Source organism: Lissotriton vulgaris, chromosome 1_1 (genome assembly GCF_964263255.1).
Source record: "Lissotriton vulgaris chromosome 1_1, aLisVul1.2, whole genome shotgun sequence".
Lineage (NCBI taxonomy): Eukaryota > Metazoa > Chordata > Amphibia > Caudata > Salamandridae > Lissotriton > Lissotriton vulgaris.
The window spans coordinates 408,135,776-408,158,795 of record NC_141685.1 but is presented as its reverse complement, the minus strand read 5'-3'; the positions used below and the strand labels follow the sequence as shown (position 1 = coordinate 408,158,795).

The window sequence follows — 23,020 nt, the reverse complement described above, 5'->3', positions numbered from 1 at the left end:
GCCTTTATCCTAAAGAAAGGGGTGGGTACATGACTAGGTCCTGCCCTAAGGGTGGGACCAGGAAGGGGGGTAGTTACACCCCTCTCCCCCGCCGGACTTTCCCCAGGCCAGGGCTGTCGCCCCTGGAACTGGTTCTAACCGGCAGATGCGTAGTGAGCACCGGGGTGCCACTCCGCAGTCACCTTCTCGCAAAAGCCCTACCTACCCAGAATACACAAACCCTGTCTGGGACGGTGCGAACAGCGCCCTCGACAGGAAACCCTTTGTCCAAGTGCTCCTCGCTGGAAGGACTCCCAGCAGCAGGAGGTCAGACTTGTGTCTGTGGTGGCAGCATCCATTTTGTGGAGCTGAGGCTTCAGTTAACTTTAACCGGGGTTCACAGTTACGTACATGTCGTGTCCCTCTAGAAGGGCGGAATGCTAACCTCGTCACCAGGGTTGGTGAGAGGGCCGCATCCCGATTCGTATGACACCTTACTCGACATGCCTTGATAACGCGATACCGGAGTTACCGATATGGCACGCGTTATCATGAAACAGCTATTGGGCCTTGATCCCGCAAGCTGCAGCCGGCTCGGCTCAGGCCTGAACCTAACTCACACGAGCCCACGCACTCTGCCTTCAGGATTGTTAAGGCCTGCCATAGGAGTGACTGATAGGAACTCGGGTGTCCATTGTATGGTTAGATATAGGGCTACTATACCTAAAGCGAAGGGTGTTTACACGACTTCGCCCCAGCTGTCATGCAGCCAGTTGTGTCAAATTTAGGCGGCCAGCCAGGGGTGGCATAATACATGCTGCAGCTCCTGGCGGCCCTGGGTACACCTATGCCCTGCGTTACGGGGTCTGATAAGGTGGCCCAGTACCAATTGGAAATGCACCTAGGGTACATGGAATCCATTTTAAAGAGAGAGCAGTAGGCCTGGGGTCCTGATTGGCAGGGTCCCAGGTCGACTATGTCCAAAACCAGCTAAAACACAGGGCAAAAAGTTGGGGGCAACCATAGTCAGGATGTACCTTCCTACAGGCATCATGGAGTAGTTTAGCCCAGAGTGATTCTTTGTATTCCTTTTTTGCGCGCCAGATGATTTTCTTTTTCCTTGATCGAAGTTTTCTTAGTGCATCTATGGTGCCGACAGTAGCGCTGTTTTGGCGAATAGAGCGAATTGCTCTGTTTATGTCGCCCCTTAGGTGTCTTAATTCGGCATGCTCACTTGATGACAAGTGGGTGCAATGATTTGTTCCTGCCCAGATGCTTTGTTCTGGTTGAGGCACTTTTTGTACTGATTGGGTGACAGCAGGTGGGGCGGGTTGGCCCATAGCTTTGGTAAAAATTTCCCAGGCGTGGACTGTGCTTCCTTTGGTGAGTTTGATTTCTTCCCACGTTGTTTTTGCAGCAGCTGCTAGCTTTTCTGGGTCGCGTATTTTACATCGGATTCTCCTATGTTGGTATCTCGTGGTCTGACAGGGTTCTGAAATTGCGTATGTTGTGGCAGTGCCCTGGATACCTAGAGTGAGTTCTTGGGGCTGATGGTCACTGTAATCGGACACCCCAATCCTGAAATCTTTTACTAAGCCCAGAAGTGGGAGGGCGACAAAGGTATAGTCGATTGCGGTGTTGACCGCGTTTCTGTGGAAAGTTGGGGCTTGAGGTCTGTCCCCTGGCATGCGGCCGTTTAGTGCTACCATTGAGAGACTTTCCAGTTCTCTGTGCAGATCTTTCGAGATTTTTGTTGGTTTGCCCCACTTGTAGTTGTCCTGGGAGATGATCCCCCATGCTCGGTGTTTATCGTCGTCTAGGTAGCAGTCTCCTGTTACCTCCCCTAGGAACATGTTGAAGTCTCCTGTTAGGATATAGTTCGAGCTTTCATCCTCCGTTATTAACCGGGTAAGTTCAAGTATCAACTGCTTTGCACCAGTCCTCTTGCCCTGGGGGTGGATGTAAGTGTTTACCAGAGTTATGTGTTGTTGGTTACTTTGGCCCCGCATTTCGAATTGTATTGCCATTGTTTCAAGGGATGTAATGTTTTTGGTTGTGTATTCTTTCCCAGCGGTTATGGCTGCAATCGAGGCGTAGACGGTTAGTCCTCCTTTACGGTGGCCATAGATCGATTGTCGAGCTGCAGGGAGGTGGTAGGTCTTGTAGCCTTGGAGATGTGAGGGGTCCTCCAGCCAAGTTTCCTGTAGGAGAACTAGATCAAAATTTTGAAAGTATAACAGTAGTGTAGGGTCGTTGATTTTCGTCCCGAGTCCATTGATGTTCCAAGAGCAGAGTTTTAGGTTTCTTTCCTTGTTTCCCTGTTCAGGGTTCGGTCATGGATTATCAGTTCTAAAATTTATTGTTTTGGATATCCAAGACCAGTCGGTTGAGGGATGGGTTTCCTCTAGCCTCCTACCCCTCCTAGCTGTGAGGCTTGGACCATCTGGGCCTGTGACCGAGGTGCTGCGGGCCCCCTTGAGAAATGTATTGCACTGATTTTGTTCGGTCGAACTACTTAATGGTCTCTTATTGGAGTCAAGTTTGTATTGGAGTAGCGGGGTCGGGTATCCGACTGGCCGATGCTGATACACTCGAATCCCCCATGCTTCTAGTTGTGCGTCTTCGCTGAGAATTCTTTCTACTAGCTCCGAGCTTGCCCATTCGGTCTTGGTAACCTCTTGGTCCGAGAGATGCTTGAAGGTTTCAAATTCCACGGACAGCAGGTCGTGGGTTTTAATCCCGGCCAAGCTTCTGATTGCTTTTAGAATTTGGAGGATGTTACCACGATTTAGGATGTCCCTTCTGCCTTTGGACTTGTATTCTGGGACGAACAGAATTATTTGTGAGGTTGCTTGTTGAGCTTGGTTAGCTAGCTTGCTGATGCCTAAGGGCTTGTAGCCTGGTTCTTCAGTCTGGACATTCGTTTGGATTTTTTCTGTTTCGTTTTCGATTCCGTGAGTTCGCTCCCTGTTATGAGGGTGACCATCTATGTCGATGATGGTGGTTCGGTTTGCTTCAGTTATTTCTACTGGATTTAGTTGCGCAGTTGTGTGTTGATGTTGAGCAGTGTCACATACTGGTGGGGTTCTATTCCTTTTTGTGTCGTCACTTCCGATTGTGCTAGACGTTTTGCTGCAAGTCGCTTTATCCTGAGGATTTATTAGGTTTTGATTGAGGTCCTTGGGGACATTGACTCCAACTCTTACTTGGCTTCCTGATGTCTGGGTGGTGATTGGGCCTTGATCTGGCTGTTGATTTTTTGGCATGCTAGATTCTTCTATCTCCTGCGGAAGGGCATTCTGGGTGTTTGGTACAATCTGAAAGTATGATTTGATAGGTGAGTTCTTGTACCTCCCTTTCCTCCTTTGTTTCCTTCGCTGCTTGGAGGATTGTCCTTTGTGCTGCTCAGCTTTGCCTTCCAAAGTTGTAGCTTCATGCGTAGTTGGGTGGCTGATGGTTGCTGCAGCTGATTCCGGATACTTTACCTCAACATTCCTTGGGGGTTTTAAAGGGAACGAGTCGGTTACTGTGTGGGAAGTTTTCGTTCCGGTTTCCGGATATTGGCCAGCCTCGTAGGGTGTTTGGACCGTCAGGTGTGATGCCTCTTCCTTTGGTCTTTCCCCTTGACCTTTGCTGAGGCTAAGAGAGTTACGGGTGCTGGGTGGATTGGGATCTTGAGTGACTGAATCTTGCGCCCCTTTATGTATCCTTGTTTCGGAGACGGTTTGGCTATTGGCTGCTAGTCCTCTGATGCTGGTGTTCGCGCTATCAAGCTCGGGCTTCGTACTAGAGCCAATGGTTTCAGGTCAGTGAGGAGGTCACTCATCACTGTAGGTAACGTGGCAATTTTTTCCACAATTAGATAGCAGGTGCAGCTTGGTGGAAGGATAGTTGCATCCCGTTGGGCCCTTTCAATAAAGTTATTCATATCAGAAAGCTTGCTGTCAATGCTGGTAACGTGTAGCGCAAGGCAGTTGAGAATATTAAGCTGGATATCCATTTTGTCTGAGTGATATTCCAAAGCTTTAGTGGAGAGTTGCATGGTGTTCAGAAGTGAGGCCCATATTCCTGATTCGCTCGGCGGGGTGTTTACGTCAGCTTTTTTTGAGGGACTTCCCAATCCTTGTGGGGCCACTTCCTTATTTTCCTCTGATGTATAGGTGGTAACAAGATTTTCCCATTCTTCCTTTGTGAGGGAAGGAAGATGTGTGCTTCCTGCAATTTTGTTGTTCTGGTCGCCCTCTATGTTTGTCGTTGTAGGGAGGTGCGTAAGTAGGGGTACTTCGGGGTGAGGTTCCTCTGTAGTGGATTTTGAGAGTTTGTAGTTTGAGCTGTTTCGAGTGGGTAAGTAATTCTCTGTCGACGGTGTAAAGACAGCAATGCTTAGTAGTCAATGGGTTTACACCGCAGCCAAAAACCACAAGGTTGTGTAAAGTGGTTTCCTGTCAGAGGGAGAGGTTGTGTATGCTAAGTCCTCATGACAGATGGTAATGGCGGCGAGGCCCAGAAGCACATGATGTATTGGGCTTCTTTGCATCCTGTTATTACAAAAAGACCAAATGGGAGAGTGGAGGCACCAATATTGATCTATATGATGTAGGGACCTATTATAGCAGAGCCCGGCAGACTACAGCCCTCAGGCTGCCGACCTACACAATAGTTAGAGCGCCACAGAACTGTCTTAGTTATTTACTCCCTCTTTATGCTATGCAGAATATAAGGGTCGAGCCACCAATTGGGATGTTTGTGACAACACATAGGAGCATGTGAGAATGAGTGCACAGGTGCAAATGTTGCTGAGAGTAGCACCTTAATGGGACATAAATGCAGCTAATCACCCCTAGTGGCTCCTAGCAGAGAAAGGCCACAATTACGACTGAAGACTCACAGCATTCTTCGGCAAATGCAATTAGCAGATTGTGGTTAATATATATTTACAATATTTAAAGAAAGTACAATTCTTCACAGTCATATATAATGAGAGTGCATTAAAAAGGAAGGTGTTCATATATTTTTTTATTTTACAAAAAAAAACACATGTAATAACGACTGAAAATAAAAGAGCAAACCCGTTTTATAAGAGAAACAGTTCATTCTTTCTATTTTTTGTTTGAATCTCTTCATTTATTTTTTTATTCCAGTTTAAATGTTAACACTAATACACTCGGTCAACATCATATATAAAGACAATGTAGAAGATTCAGGCTCATTTGCTGTCCATACAACAGTTCATTCTGTCTGTTGTTTCGGAATACATCAACATTTTTTAGAAAGGAAAAACCTTTTAAGTACTGAGGCTTTTACATGTTTGATTTGATGTTACTTGTTCCTAGTGTGATATGTTTGTAAAAACAGTGTTTAACATGTTTTAGTCTTTCATTGAAGGAAACCGCTTTTGTCCAATATCTCTGAGGAATTGTATACTAGTAGCAGAAAGAGAAAAAGCAAAAAACAGTGTTCTGTTTGTGTTATAGCATCACAGTTGTAACATGGCGCACCAGCATTACTGAATATTGAAAGAAGGTGGTATGCACACCGTGTTTATCGTGATGTACTCATTTATATAATATGGGAAGCATTCCTTATACACTACGTCATATATGTGGATTAAATGGAACAACATGAAGAAAATGTGGAAAATAATGTGGATTAAACTGGACAATTTGTGAACATGGTTAAACGGAGAAATACTGGCTGGATTTGATATCCATTAATGCAGTGCGTCTGGGAGTGGAGCGTGATTTTCGCGCTCGCCACATGCACCAGCATTACTGCCTGCCCATCTAGTCATTTCAGGGAACTTTTCCCAGCCTAAAATATAAATGTAGGTTCCTTAATGCTTGGAGAGACAACATTTTACCTAAGTAAATTTCAAAGGCTCATATACTTGTGGCCTGGAGGTAGGAAATTATCACAGGATGAGTACCTTGCCTTTTTTCCCCAATATTTGTTCTTGGTGAAGTAGTAGTTTTGCGACATCCAAAATGTAATTGAAGTTTAGATTTAGACTCTTTAACCTGCATTTGTTGCACAAGCATCATATATGCTTGTTTGAAGGAGACAGAGTGTGCACATCTTGTGGGGATCACTAAAGAGCTTAGCAAAGGTGGGGTAAGCAGAGACTAAAAGTAGGAGTGCCTTTTTACAGCATCTGTCAATTATACTACCGTGAAAGCTTGTTCCACCTTCAGGAAAACACTGGTGTAACTTATCATAGACGGAGCAAACTCTTCAGAAAATGATTGGTTAAACCTGTAGTATCCTTAGTGCCCCATCCCGTAGACGACTTCAGGAAATGGTTCTCCGTGTCACACCAGCTTTAATCACAATACTTATTTTGTTGCTTTAGCATTCTGTGCCTGAAATGTGAGGACATTTTCAATATCTACGTTGGAATAAGCAACTCATAACTGTAAGTGACTGGTGGAACATGTGACTTGCCAGAGTCAAATATTACCCCCAAATATTTCATTTTGGGGGCTAGGGTGTCTTTATTTGAGGTGTCCAGCCGGTGCCAGAGGAGGGGATAGCCTGGATTGGTGAGGTACCTTTACACCAACCCATAGTTTGAATGTAGAATGCTCTCTTTTGCAGCAGTGGCTTTCTGTAAAGCACGTCAAACCCAAACAATGTACTGCTGCTCCTAATATTCAATTTATAACATAATGGAAAGTAAAATAATCACGAGTTATGATTGGGCCCTCGACACAGTTCTATGAACAACCACATTTTCTGTTCAAACATTGGCCACATTTTTTCAACCAAAGTCACCATGACATTTTGGATCTGTTTGTTTATCTATGACAAACCAGACCTTTGCCCCTTCCCTGCGTGGTAGAAATGTTTCACCATAATCAATAAGGGAAGTTAAGGCTGCCTTGATGTTTATTTTGCGAGTGAACTTGTGTTTTCGTCCTGCACTGTGAGACCACACAATTCTAAACGCTTCATTGTCCCACAGTTGAGAAATTGTAAGACTTATTCTGTTTCTGAAGCAAATTGTGCTCTTGTGCCGTACTTGGGCAATGTGTCAACCTCCAGAGAGTAAGTGCACACACACACTTTCCCTCCATCTTTTTCTCTCTCCATTCCTTTCCTCTACCCTTTGCATTCAGATATTTAGGTAATAATGTCATAAGTTGGTTAGAGCGCTGAGCTTTGGAATCCAATGGCATGCCATAACTTAACTAGAGGTCTCAAGCTCACCATGGGTTCTCATTAAAAAGCAGTGTAGTGGGTGCAGTATGTTTTCATACTTGATCGCTCCCTGCATGGGTGTCAAATACCTTCTGTGAAATGCTGTGAATTGTAGATCTTATCAATTTGCTTCTTCAAGGCTACATCCATTGCGCAAACATAGATGAGTTATTCTCAGGGTGCCTGAAGATTCTCTCATCTCTAAACAGTTTTACATAACCTCCAATTTGCTTGATCATTTTGTTATTTTTCTCAATGTCAGTATTTTTTACTAGAAGAGCATTGGCACCATAATTTACAAAGGAAAAAGATAGCTGCCACATTTGCCCTCCTTTTTACGCAACATTATATGGCAAGGACAGGTCAGTCCAGGACTTTGAGAGGTCAAAGTTCTCATGTGCAAATGGATTAGATTAAACACCATGAACAGTCTGATAAGTCATGAGAAAAGTGCTTGGCTTTACATTCCACGGAGGCCATCAACAATGGGATGCCTATGCAATGAGGAGCAGAAATTATCAGACACTAAAACCTCTGATGACCCTTGAAATGATGCCCATCTGAAGGAGAGTTTTCTGACGACAAGAAGCTTAGCCAGCAGGATTTAGATCAGTTTCTACTTTGGCCAGTTGATCCCGCAATTAATGAATGCCCCATGAACTCTGCTAAGCATTGTGCATGGTCAACTCTAGGAGGAAATGAGAGGAAGGAAGGGAGGTATTGAAAAAGAATGAATCATATTTATGTGTTATAATTATTTGCAGCAGGTTCTCGGAGTCTCCTATGTAAACTGAATGCACTTTGTGTCTTGTTGCATAATAATGTATGTCAGAACATCCGATAACTTAGGTTTACAAGTTTTTATATCTTATAACGCCATGGTATTATCAAGGCTGGAAACAGAAAGCCTCATTAAAGCTATAGGTGGAGTACCTTAATAAAGTAACTAGACCAACATGTCTTAAACCTAACACTGTTTTCTCAAACTAGGTGTAAAATATACATGTAAGATGCTTTTTAGGTCTTGACTGAGCCAGCGCGTATGTGCTGTGAGACTTTTTGTAAGTGGGCTTCAAAATCTGACCACACGCTCGTGCATGTGGTTTGTTTTTGGTCAGAGGCTATTGGCCTTTGCGTGCGTCTTTCTAAGAAAGAGAGGATGCAATTGGGCAAAGGCGGGTGCATGTCCCGCCTTTGCTCCGCCCGCGGCCCATTGCTTGCGGTTACCTACACAGACACCATCTGTGCTGAAATATTGTGCCCAGACGCGTGAGCGATAATTCAAAACAGATGTCTCGCTGTGGCGTGGGGGCACCACTTGCGTGCTTGTTTCCCCTTCCTGCTCTAAATTTCAAATCTAATACCAAAGGAACAAAGGGATCAATTACCAACTCTGCTACAAACTGCACTCGGACAAGTTGTGTTTTTTTTATATGCTATGAAATACTATGCTCTAGAGAACAGTGGTCCCTATTTTGGAAGGGAGAATAGAAACAGACGGTAATCATTCGCTGAATAGTTAGTATGTCTTTTTTCCAGCCGGACAATAATTTATTTTTCATATAGGTTTAGTTTCAAGGAGTTGTTTTTAAACCAATTGATGACAAGTGGGCAGAGCCGTGACCCACGGAACACAAGACAAAACAACGAAAACAGAATGGCCAAAGGCAGGGCAAAATACATCTGTACACTTGTACTCAGTTTAACAGACATAGATCAGTATTTTTACACCATTGCACATTACAATATTGCTTAATCATATTGCATATGGCGTTTAGGTGTCGACGACGTTTCGATGCCAACGTTACATTCAGGGCATCATCTTCAGGACAGTTAAATGAATCATTGTTGTCTTTAGAGAGTTAAATACACTATGCCTTTTTCGCATTACTGTACATACAATACATATAGGGAGAAAAGGGGAAAAAAATAAAACATATAATTGGTGAACATAGGGTCTGCTAGGCAAATTAAATCATGATCAGTGACTTAAGTGAATTTAAAATTACGACGAGCGATGTGAGTAGAGGGGGTCGTTCCAGTTCATAACCGGCGAGTGGTGTGTGGTGGCGCGGACCATGGGTGCTCACAGTGCTCCTATACCAACAATTGCACTGTCTGAAATTACAGAGTGAAGAAAGACCAATGCCAGAATAGCTAGTGACACATTAAATGCAATTTCTGGGTGGACGCACTTAGTTAAGTGACTCAAGTGAAAATGACGCCTCAGGAAAGGTGAAAAGGACTCCAGGTGTGATGTTCGTAGTGTCTGAGTGAGTTAAAAGCGCCGCAGTGGGGAGGAGGAGCTACGACATCAACCAAGATGGCCGCATAGTCTCCCGGCTCCGCTGACCTCCGTCCTACGCCCTATTATCCTGTTGCTTATCCTGCTTACCTGCACCGGATCCGTGTGAGTGATCCGACCCGCATTCCAGGGGTGCAATCCCGGAGTTTCTCCGCCGTTGTGGAACGGAGCTACGTTGAGTGTCGAATTGAGGCCTACTCCAGCAGGGAAGCCGGGGTCTCGAGTGCTGGCTCTGCCGGGTCCGAGATGAATAACAACGGACTGCTGAATGTGGTTGGGTCCGGTCTCTGGAGCACTCAGACTTTTTTGATTGTTTCGCTACCATTAGCTGCCTGGTGCCCTACAGTAGGTGAGGTGACGAGTGACGCACGGTGCTGTGTGGGGGGTCCCTGACCGGGGGCTCGGCATTCACATCGCCGGTCCCCCGGGTCGGTGCCTCGCTGCGTACTACTGCTCGCTAACCGTCAGTCCCTCATGGCTTACTCCTGCTCCGCCTAATATTGCCCCGGAGAAGGCGCCTCTCCGTGGGGACCACCATGTTGGAAGATGAAAGGCATCTAGTGGAGCAGGCTCGAACTGGCCCGTCTCTGCGAACGGTGCTGGAGGCACTCATGGCACTTAAGGGGACTATTGCAGTCCAGACTTGCAGTTTGTTGTCTGCGACGGATGGACTCGCAAGCCTGAGACCGGATCCTGACTCGACACCAGCGACCCGGCAGCCAGCCCGCTTTTCAATAGACGTTTCGGAGACGTATCTTGACCCGGCGCTGGAAGCAGAGTTTGCCCCTATTGTATTGGATCTACCTGAATGTACTGTGTCTGGCTACCCAATGGAACCGTTGGAACCCCCGATTGTGTGTCCTTCGGAACATTTACATGTCGTCCCCATTTTGGAACTTTCCACTTTCTATCTTTTGCTGTTTTGGACCGTGTCGACTCCCCTCCCCTGTCGGTCCTTCAAGATGGCGGATGGGGTAAAGCTTGGCTTCGAAGGCAGGGAGGGGCAACATTGGTACCAGCCATCTGCATCGGGACCTGCCGTTCTTTTCTTATCTGTGTACTCCTGTTTTGTTGACTTTTGCAGTATTTTGTGGAAAGGGCTTTCTTTAATTGACGACTTCAGTGAATTTGACAGACGGGGCCAGGGTTGAGATTTTTATCTGGGTCTCTCATTGTGGCACTATGTTTACCGGGATTGTTTTTATTGACCTAACAGAGTCCGGGGCGGGGCTGGCTATGACGGGGGAAGGAGACCGGGAGTCCGTAGAAATATGCCCTCCTCCGCTTTCCCTCATCGAGTGGGGTTCTTTGCCTTTTCTTCTCTTTCCCCTTCTTCTATATTTCGGGTTCTGGTTACTGGGCGACAGGCACGCTGCGAGGGGGTTGGCCGTAGTCATCAGCAGGGGTGCAGGGTGGGGGCGTGGGGGGATGGGTGTTCATTATTATTTTTGTTCTTGGCCTCTTTTTCCTTCTCTTCCCTTGTATTTTCTTCTTTTTCCTTTTCCGGGTTAGTGTAGTGGGTTCGGCTTTCTTACATCCTTGTTTCTACATCTGTACCTTGCCCCTTTTTTGAGGTTTTGGTGCTATGGGGCGGACGATAACGATGGCGTAGACGAACAATATTGTGCTAGCTTATCCTGAGGCCGTATGTCTTAACGCCGTTGACTTACATTATAGCAAGATTATTTTGGACACGTTGTTCTTTTGCTCGCCCCCCTTTGTGATCCGAGACACTGTACGATACCTGATCCTTTCTACTCATTATTGTAAAATGAAAACCTCCTATCCTGTTTTCGAATTGAACTGCTTTTGCAACTGATGCGCTTTGTGGTTGGGGCTTCTATGCTCCCCAGGGAGGCGGGTTCGCAGATGGATAATAATAACGTGCTGAAACGCTAGCGGCCAGCCCTGGGGGTTGTAGGCTCTTGTCTGTATTTGATTGCAAATGTTAAATAAAGGTTTTCACAAAAAAAAACCGCTGCAGTGGTATGTCCCTGCGGTAGAACAGTTATGGCGGGTCATAGTAGTTATACGCTTTTATACCAAGACGTGACTGCAGAGTGGTGAGGGGTAACGGGTCACGGAGAGCCATGGTTCCTTACGTTAAAGTTCTGAGACCGGAATGGGCGCGGTGGCTCACGTTCGGTGCAGTGGGGCGGGCAGCTAGTAGGACCTGGTGGGGAAGCAGGAGGGAGGAGTTAGAGTTTTGGTGCCTACGGGCAGCACATGGAGTGTGGTAAATTAGGTGGATAAAAATTACCGTAACTGTTGGGAAATCCGAATCAAGGGGAGTGCTGACACATCCATGGAAGTGCACGATCGCACCGTCTGGAAAATAATGGGTTCGGGTTAGTGGTGGGTAACAGAGTTAGGGCAGCAGGGGTCTGTGTGGAACCTGGTTGTGACTTACTCCGCGGTCACGTCTTGGCATAAAAGCGTATAACTACTATGACCCGCCATAACTGTTCTACCGCACGGACGTACCACTGCGGCGTTTTTAACTCACCCAGACACTACGAACATCACACCTAGAGTCCTTTTCACCTTTCCAGAGGCGTCATTTTCACTTGAGTCACTTAACTAAGTGCGTCCACCCAGAAATTGCATTTAATGTGTCACTAGCTATTCTGGTATCGGTCTTACTTCACTCTGTAATTTCAGACAGTGCAATTGTTGGTATAGGAGCACTGTGAGCACCCATGGTCCGCGCCACCACACACCACTCGCTGGTTATGAACTTGTGCAGTATATTTTAAGTGTTTGATCTGGAGGAGCACAAATTGAGGATTGAAAAGGTACCATAGTAGTTGGGGTTGACTTTGATAATAAGAATACTTATTTTTTTTTTTAGAGTGTTTCATAGCGCCTACTAGATCCGATATATTCAGTATCAGAGCGCTTTACATGAGCACCGGTTTTGTTACAGAAGGACACATTCATTTTTGTTAGGCACAGGAGATTCAGTGATTTGACCAGAATCACAGGATGTTGAGCGTTGTTCCAGAGACCTGAACCGGTTTCCCGCCAGCTTCGAAGTCAACCGCTCTAGCCGTAAGGCTAAATCCTCTTCCCCATTTCTAACCAAACGAATCCCTTTTAGCTACACTATGTTCTGTGATATACACGATGCACGTTCTTTGCAGCAGGCACATTAACCCTTTACGCTACGGGTGAGTCAACTTGCCCTGGGCAAATCTCTCCCCCAGGAGGAACATGAAAACCGAGGTTCTCTTTGACTTACCAATGGAGTCAGAACTGGGAAAATAACTTCTGCTGCTTGGCCTGTACATTGCAGCTGCAGTCTGTGGTGATACTTTCACTGCAGACAGTTGCTTAGACTGTGGACAAGGCTGTGATGTGCTGTAGACAGTTCTATGCAGATTCTATGTAGCTTTGGCAGTAATTGTCTGCCATACTCCTTCCAGACCTTGGGGGGGAGAGGGTCCAAGGGAGATCCAGATTTAGTGCTCATAGCCAGTTTGTAAAACTCATAGTCTGTAGGAAGAACACACTGGCTTAGAGTTGTTTGTTTGTACTCGCGAGCCTCTTCATTTATTTGACCTACCGATGACTGATTTTAAGTCTCAGAGGCCATATTACTTGAGTTACCCTGTTTTTCTGCCAACCCAGTTATTATCTTGGAAATTTTCTCCTAAAAAAATATAGCTAAACTGTCGTAAAGTTCTTGAGTTACGGTTGTTTGATTTTTTAGGGAGTCAGGTTTAGATAATTCTTCAACTATTTTGAAGATCCTACAGGTTTTATTAGGGGCCTCCAAAATAGAGTTGGCAAAAAATTCTGTCTTAGCTTATATGGCCGAACGGATGTAGGTAAATAAATTAATAAAATGAATTAAATTGCGCGCGCTGCATCAGCAAATGTCGATGCAGCGCGCACAATGCAATTTGTTTTATTTAATTACTTACCTCCGTTTGGCCGTATGCTGGAGTTTACTACCCCCCTCCCTGCCCCGCCCTCGAGGAGCTGCTACTGTGTGTCAATAAAGGGAGATCCGAACATGGATCCCCAAAGGGAACTGCAGTCAGAACTAACTACTCAGAAGCTGGGGATCTGTGTTCGAGTTTCGGCGTCGGCTCAACATCCTGTGATTTTGGGCAAATCACTTATTCTCCCCCAGGGAGCAGCGCATGCGCTGTCTAAGCACGACCTAAAAAAGCAGCATGTCCGTAAAAACCAAAGGCAGACAATATAAATGAGGAAGTAAAGTTGAAATAGAGCAGGACCCATTGAAATAATCAGAATTTTTTCAAAATTCAAATGTATTTTGCTGAAAGAAAATGTAATGCATCCTGGCATGTTTAACTCAGTGGAAATTCATTTGGATGAATGGGACTGTAATTATCCCCTGATTTTTGTTTTTTTACACAAGTACTGCTGTAAACTGTCTACTCCGCAGGGGCAGGTCGTCCAACCGTGCCAGTGCCACAAGCTCTAGCACGAAGAGCAATATTATTTCCACATGACGTGACGATAAAGTATGCAGTCCAGTATTATCATTGTATGAGCTTCCATGTTTATCAACAAAGCCTCTGGACACACAAAAATCGTAGTTTTGCTTTATATTAGCATTCCCTAATAAGTACAGTGCAGGGAATTCAATTATTGAAGTTACCTACTTTTTACAAACTTGCCTCTCATTAATAAGTTAAATATGAAAAATGCTAAGAAAGAAATAGAAAAAAATAGAATGTTATTGCACAGAAAGTCGCCCACATTTTTTAAAAACCAATATAGCAGTGGCAGCAAAGAAATGGTAGTGGGTGCAAGGAACATCGTGGGTAGATTCTATCAAATAATATATTTGCATGTTTGTCTTTTCAGATAAATGCTTTTGATGGAATCTAACCACATTGTTTCCTTGCACCCGCTACCATGTCTTTGCTGGCACTGCTGTGTAAACAAAGGGAGACTCAAACATAGATCCTTAAAGGGAGTGGATGTGGCACAGTGGTCAGATCTGCTGACCCGGGAGCCAGGGATCCATGTAAAAGCCTTGGCGACTTAGCCTGTGATTCTGGGCAAAATACGTAATCTCCCCATTCCCGCGCTATATAAATCTACTAATTTAATTTAAATTAAACAAGTAGCGATCTCGAAGGGGTGGTGGGGGCATGCAAGCAATGTTGTGGGAGGGGCGAGAGGGGGAGAGAGAGACGGCACAGGAAGATCAGGCTGCCAAGAGCAGGTAACAACCCCCAATAGTAAAAAAGGTTAAAAAGCCTGCAGCCTTCAAAGTAAAACAATAATTAAACCCGCAATGTAAATGCCGTCTGAAACGTGAAGCGCTACGTCTGTGAAGCGGGCGCTATGCTAATATACAAGCTGAGGCAAACAAGAAGAAAAATAGTGTGCACAAAGGAACCTATATAAAAAAAAACAGACTAAGACTACATGTAACAGGGGCAGTCTTCTTGGAGGGTCCAAATCACCAAAAGGCGGTACTAATTAAGTATACTGACCAAACAAAAGCAGGCATTTATGAAGGGCATGAACAGGAACAAATGGAAAAGTTGGGAGGTGCTTCAAGCCCACAGTCTAGATACAGCATGCCTCGCAGAGCAGGACATGTGCTGCCTAGGGTCGACCTAAAAATGTCTTCTTGGGAAAGAATTTAACGTTACGAGGATGCTACAGAAATTGGCACCACCTAGTGGTGTGTCAGCTCTAAGCTGCCTTTGCATGTTGACAACACAGGGTTGGTTTTTATTTTCTAAATACATGTTGTGACAGGAGCTTGTGGCCCAAGGCAAAACGCCCTGACTCAACACCCTGTCCCTCTGCCACTTGCGATGAACCTGGCTCCCTGTTGCCCATCTTTCAGAGATCTAGACCAATGGTCCTTAACCCTTGATCCCTGGACTCCTGGGGGTCCGCAACCGTGTTGCGTAATTAAGGAATACATCAAAGTAATCAATTCTATTCAAATTAAGAAGCAACATTTTGATTGTGAATTAGACAAAATATTTCAATATTTGAGCATTTGTTTGTTGTGTACTTGTTTGTGTATTTTTCTGTACTGTTTTGAAGTCCAAATCATGGAAATTGTTGAGGCTGGGGGTTGCCAGCTTCCAATAATAACTCAGTGTGGTCCCCGGGTTTCAGTAATGAGTCAAAAGAATATTAACAGCTAATGATCTAGACAGGCGCCTGCAGGCCAGGTCACAGAGACCTGGCCAATCATCCCATCCCGTGCCTCCAGAGATGGACCTGGCACCCTGTTTGCCCATCTTTCAGAGATGATCACGAGTGATGAGCTTTATATAGCGCAAAGTTGACCTGAACATGACCTTACATGAGCACCAGTTTCATTACAGATGGACACATTCATTATTTTTTTGTTAGGCACAGGGAGATTAAGTGATTTGCTAAGAATCACAAGATGATGAGCGTCGTTACCAAGACTTTAACCCGATCCCCTGCTTCAAGGTGGACCGCTTTAGCCGAAAGGCCACATCCTCTCCCCTATGATTGCAGTGCTGGTAAATTACTCCATGTGATGTATGACATCTTCAGCAAGTACGGACTTTTTAGCCAGAAGCATTCTGCCTTCTGGGATTTGTATATTTCCTTTGGTCTCTACAGTTTCAGCATGTCAAGTTGTGTTGGTTAATAAGTCATAATTGACTGCAGGCCTCACACTTGAGGTGTGACTGAGCAGATGTGTGACTGACTGCTCCCAGCCCTACCAATCTGTGAGAGACAGATTACAAAGAGTCAGTCATACATTCAATAACATAATATGTCTGTTATTATTAATACTGAGAAAATGTGTGAATTACTACAATTATCCACAAATGTAAACTTTGATTATTGCATTCCCTGCTTTCATCTATGGAGTGATTTCAGTTCCCTTCGGCACATGGAACCGGAACACCCGCAGAAGAGGTCGCAACTAGGTCACTGCTCACTGGATCTCAATGGTTCAAAGGCTGCAGAAATTTGAAAGTTTAAAATGGACATTGTCACCACCAGAATAATTCACTAACCACATGGTACAAATAGAGGTGGGCGAACCTTTGAAGGCTCGAGCCACATGCCTTACTCTGGCTGTGCTTGAGGTTCTATTTGACCATTGAGCCGAGCCTTTCCATGCCTTCTACCTTCTCTCACCGAAATCTTCCCCATTCTCTCTCCCCCACTGCAGCAGAGAATGTGATTGAAATTGCAAGCTAGCGCTGGCCTCTTAAACAGAGGTGCGTCCCCATGTGCACTCAAAGAAATAATGTACAATTTTAGTTCTTGTCTCTTGGATCATTTGAAATATTTTATTAAACTTGACGTTCGTTGTTACATTTTTGTTTTTATTTTTATCATCCATTCATTCTTGGTGGCGGTTGTTCATAACAATGGTTTGCAAGAAACAAAAGTTCATTTTTGACCCAATGCAGAGGATCAAACATTACGCCAAAGGAAAATCAAGCTTGCGCACAAATTGCATCTAAACCAGAGGTCACCATCCGTCAAGCTGACAAAGGATGTGCCGTGGTTATCATGGACACCGAGTTCTACGAGAAGAACGTTAACGAACATGTCCAAGATACGAATACCTATGCCATTGACTTTCGACCCGACCAAGGGGTTCGTGAAGGTTCTCCCCTCAATCATTGATGACGCTGTGAGTAATGGTACCATTACCAACGAGGATAAAAATTACCTTATTAAAATCAATCCATCAATATCATACATCTAGATGATCCCAAAAATTCATAAACATGCAACAACACCGCCATTCAGACCAATTTTCTCCTTCATTAATTCCATACATGAACCAATAGGTAAATACCTGGATAAGCATCTCCAACCATTGGTACAAGGAATGACCACCTACATGAGGGACATCACTGACTTTTTGAAGATACTAGAGACCATCAAAACACACATCACACCAGATTCCATCTTGTGTACCATCAATGTTAAAGTTCTCTATACTTCCATTCCACATGACAAAGGAATCCACGCAGTGGAATCGTTCTTCATCAATAGGGAAAAAAATCAAGCACAAAAAGTTTTCCTTATGAAACTGATACATTTCACAGTTATTTAAGATGGCTTGACAACTTCTATATCCAATGTTCCGGAACATCTATGGGCAATTGTGCCGTCCCAACATATGTGAATTTGTTTATGCACCGCTTCGAGTTAGATCACATCTTAAACCAGGAAACATGGCTAAAACATCTTATCTTATACAAAAGATATATTGATGACATATTCATTTTATGGCGAGGTTCTCAAAAAGAACAAACTGAGGCCATTGACACTTTGAACAAGGTAAATGAGAGCATCAAGTTTACATCAACCATCAGTTCTGAACAAATTACCTTCTTAGATACCTGCGTTTTTAACAATAATGGACAATTAGTAACTAAAGTATACACCCAACCTACCGATAGGAACATTCTGTTACATTTTCATAGCTATCACCAGCTATCCTTAAAGAAACATTTGCCATATTCGAAGTTACTCCGATTAAAAAGAATATCATCAAAAGAAGAGTTGTACAAAGAGAGCATGAAAACATGTATCAAGAAATTCAAAGATTGAGGTTACCCCGGTGACATCCTAGAAACTGCAGTCCTCAAAGCAGATACCAGAACACGGGAAGACTTATTGAAAAGCACAGGTCGGACCTAGGATGAAAATCGATGTGTTTTCGTATCTAAGTTTTTCACTCGGAGATACCAGATCAAAAAAACTATTCTTAAATATTGGCCTATGCTTAGCACAGAAGCTGACTTCAAAGAAATATTCGATGCACCACCAAAGTTTTCCTACTGTAGATCAAGGAATCTGAAGCAAATATTCAACAAACCCACAGTTAAAATTTTTTTTTTATAAAGGAACTATCCCTTGTTTGAACTGCGGCAATTGTAATTCTATAATCAAAGGCAACACCATCAGACACCCAACAAAGGAACTCCCATCAAACTCAGGGTAACCGCCACTTATAACAGCCAAAACGTTATTTACATGCTGAAATGTCCCTGTGGCTAAGATTACATCGGGAAGCCCGAGCGAAAGATCTGAATACGGCTGAATGAACATAAAAGCAATATCCGCACATGCAACCTAAAATCTACGGTTGCTTCTCACTTCAATACCATGCACCATAACATTAGTCAACTCCGCTTTCTGATCTTGGAACAAGTTCCTATCCAACACAGACGCAATAATTCACAATTTCTATTACAGAGAGAAATCCATTGGATTAACTTCATGGACACTGTTAACCCCAAGGGGTTAAATGAAAGGTTTGACTTCAGTTGCCTTCTCTAAACTGCATTTATCCATTAACAACCACATTTAAGTGGATGATACACCAGGGACAGCTAGTGTACCTTGATACATTTTATTACATTTTCCTTCACGCTGTTTGTCTGTAGAAGGTTTGTATAGATGAGTCTTGGTTAATTTTTCATCGTTCCTATCATGTGTACTTAACACATCATGGAGGGTTTAGGCAAACTATGCTGCACACATGTGTATTTAATTATATCGTTATAACGACATGTTAGTCTCTATTAATGATGGGACCGTTTTTAGTAACATATGTTCAACAGTGGTCGCACCTGCTAATTATGTTAGAATTTCAAGTTTGAATGTTCCGTTTCAAAAACAAGATGAGATCGTTTTGTTCATTACACAACTACTGTCCACATTTTTTAAACGAAATTCACTGATGCACTGTGCGCTCAGATTTTGTGAATAGACTACGCGTCTGTTGTTCACTTTTATCATCAAAGTAGTCAATGATGTAACATGCAGTCGCACCTGCTAATTATGTCAGAATTTCAAGTTTGAATGTCCAGATTTAAGCCATGATGAGACCGTTTTTCCATTACACAATCATTGTCCACATTCTTGAAAGAAATTCACTATTGCACTGTGCATTCTGATTTTGCGAATGGACTACGAGTCTGTTGTTCACTTCTATCATCACAGTAGTCTTGATCATGCTCACACTTCTGGTTTTACGCGCATACTAACATCACACACTGAATAGTCACTCGCCTCTTCTACACCCCGTAAGAATGACCACACATATTGAGCATTGTTTGAACACAGGTAAGTTCATTATCGATCACTTTTTTTTACCAGTCGATAAAATGCTCTATATTTTCACAGTTTTGGTTACACGTTAGTAATTCACCCTATATGATTGTTTACAGTCTAGTATTACAGCGTTCTCCTAAGGATAACTGAACGAAGTTCTACATGTAAGTTTCACATACACTACCTGTACTGTCCTTGATTCACCGCGTCACTGCAATCTTTTCATTTGTTTCACTGGGGCTATCCTTTTTCTAAAAGCTCTCTTTCTACCGTATTCGGCGGAAATTTTACCAGCTATTGGCACATTCGTTGACTTCTTGACTCACAGTTAACACTTTACCGGTTCACTCGGTCACCGATCCTACTAACACGGTTTCGAATGCACAAACTTTTTCTGCTTTCCGTACAAGTGGTTAATCTTACCTAACACTGAAAGAATCGCTGGTCAACAGCTTCTATCCCGGCTATCGTTCTGACGATATTAACATCACTGATCTCATTACACTTTCACCACATTGAGATTACGGTGTATGTTTAAAATATAATACACTTTCCTTAATAATAGTTTAATACATGCTCGAGCACCTTTCACCTTCTCACTGTCTCTTATGGATGATTATGGCCTATCGGCCACCCTTGTACTGACCATGAGTCTCCTCTATATTTCAGTTGTACAGCCCCTGAAGAAGGGCAATTCACCCGAAATGCATTGGGCATTAAAGAACTTTTGTTTCTTGCAAACCATTGTTAAGAAGTTATAACAACCGCCACCAAGAATGATCGGATAATAAAAAATAAAAAAAATGTAACAAAGAACATCAAGTTTAATAAAGTTATTTCAAATGAACCAAGAGAGAGGAACTAAAATTGTATATTATTTCTTTGAGTGCACATGGGAGAAGCACCTCTGTTTAAGAGGCCAGCGCTTGCTTGTGATTTGAATATTATCCTCATACTCAGGAGGATTCACCCTACTGCACTGCCTACCTTTCCTAACAATTTGGACATCACTACAGAATAGGAGTGTGCCCAACTGTTGAAAGTTCTAATGTGATGGAAATGCCATTAGTGCATTCCAAACCCCCCCAGCAGTGCGAGCAGCTCACTGGCCCTCCAGCCCATCCTTCTATCCCATCAGTTATGTACACCAAGAACTTTTGTGGTGTTAGAAAGGCCACTGCTTATTCATATCATAAATTGGTACACACTTGTCATGAAGGCATTGATCATCAGAATGTTCATTTCCGGCTTATCTTTGACTACAACGTAGGGCATATTCACAACAGGTCATACAGTGTATATCCTATACTTTAATGCATATTAATAACCATATCCTACCTAATCCTACCTTGCATTATCCTTACAGTCATGATGTCTCTTTAAGGTTCTCATAAACACTGTCACACTGCTGTGACAGCTCTACTTATGTCACTTATTTGGGATAGCGGGCAGCTGCTTCGAAGCTTACTACTGAATGTCTAGCATTCGTGGCCCTGTGGCCATGCCTGGGCTGCGAGTATCGTGTCCACCCAGCGCTGACCATTTCTTAACCTTTTTGTCTGCCCCCAAGTGTCCCTGCTGTAAGGCTTCCCAAGGACCTTGTTCGGGCAATTGCCCTTTATGTGAAGATATTTATTGCAACCCTCGTACCTTCCCACCCCTTCATCCCACTGCAGCTGCGACACCCCCATTTTCTGGTGTGGGTTGGGTCATTTTACTGCTTGCCTCAGTCACATTTTGGGCCATGCTTGTGACCAAGCCCCTCTTTCTTGATTGGTCCCTTTGAACCCAAACGCTTGGTCACACGCTGACCTTTTCCTAGTCGCGCTCTCGCGCTCTGATGCTGCTGTGCCCCTTGTCTGGGGGTGGGGATTTAGCTGCCCTCTTTCTAGGGTCACCTGTGCCTCCCGGTCAGCAGTAAAACGAAATGCATACCATGTATTCTAGGGCCCAGTGGCAAAAATTTGCCTTAGCTTGCTCTGCTTCCCCAGAGCCAGTCTTACCTTTCCGTGCAATGCAAAGGTCCTGGTGAACTGTAAACGCCTGCAGTGCAAAGCACGAGGCTGTGATGGTGCATACACAGCAAAAGTAGAGGTCAGTTTGCGGTGCCCTGTTGGCGTGCAGTCTTCTGTTGCTCCGCTGATCGCCAGACACAAGGGAGGGCAGAGACCAGGGGGGAAAGAGACAAGGGAGAGGAATATGGACTCCGCATTGTTGAGACATGTAAGAAAGGTGACAAAGACAAATGAGAGGGGAAAGTTGGCCTTGGAAGGGGTGAGGCATGGAAGAGAAAGAACAGTAGAGAGGGAACCTTGTGAGATTGGGAGACGAAAGGCAGATAGCAAGTATTGTATTGTATTGTATTGTATATAGTTCTTGTATAGCGCAACAGCCACCCTACGGGTATCCTGGCGCTTTGTGAGTGAGTGAGTGGGGAGAGTCAAAGCCTGGGAAAGTAACTTGTAGAATGGGAAAGAGTGAGTGGCAGGGGAAGGAGGCAAGGAGAAAGAAACTCTGGGGAAAAGGCAGAGATTGGGATGCGCGGAGAGGCAAGGGAAAAAAAGAAAAGAGAGGGACAAGGCAAGTATAGCAGGCTTTTTGGGCAAAAGATTATCCATCATGTGATACAGTATAAAGAAAATGTATGTACAGTTGCAAAGGCAGTGGGTATATTGCTCGCTGCTGGGTTTTTTTCTGCAACAACTACCTCTACACTTATTCTATGGGAACAGTATTGGTCAATGTGAAAGTGAAAAGACTGCCATATGTTCGATAAAAAAAAGACGGACATGTTTACGGTCGTAAAATAGTGTTATTTTTCAAGGCTGTTTTAATGTATTTGTACATTTTTTAAATTGCATCAGCAGAGGGCAATTGGCAGTTTATTTTCTGGTAGTGCCCTTGCTGATTATGTAAAAAAGGAGAAGAAAACATTATCCATCTTAATGCTGTTCTTTTTAAGTTGAGAGTGGACACTATGGAAATTAAAGTATGTATGACAAAAAGTGAGCCACAACTCATTTTATATTGGAAAAGTTTATCTTATTTTGCACTTTACGGGGTCCAGAGGGCTGATGCATGATATGATCATCTACACCTTATTCTTCTTCACCTTTTTTCACTCAATTTTAAGACTTGGGCAACATTTTTCACTTTCGTCTTTTCTTGTCATGAAAGTTATCAATGATGACAATGTGAGCAAACTGGTGAGCACCAACCAGTATTTCTATGGGTTGTGCTCACGTGAGGTACTTTCTGACTTCCCACACCTTTTTCTTTTTCTTTAATTGATGTGATCATATGCGTGGTTGGTTGACAAACTTAAAACTTTTAGAAAAGAACACTTGAAGGTGGGCACGACTGCTAAATAAGCGCAACCTAACCTAGGAGTATACAAGTATCCCCCCCTCCTTTCTTTGTTGATATAAAATCCAAAGGTTGAAGTGTTCAATGTAACCAGGTCAT

At 43.8% G+C, this 23,020-nt stretch overlaps 1 protein-coding gene across 1 annotated transcript in view; it reads left to right on the top strand.

The window, feature by feature from the left end:
* Nucleotides 1-23,020, top strand: part of PCSK9 (proprotein convertase subtilisin/kexin type 9) — a 131,455-nt gene that overhangs the window by 13,765 nt on the left and 94,670 nt on the right. The gene's annotated exons all lie outside the window — the stretch shown is intronic.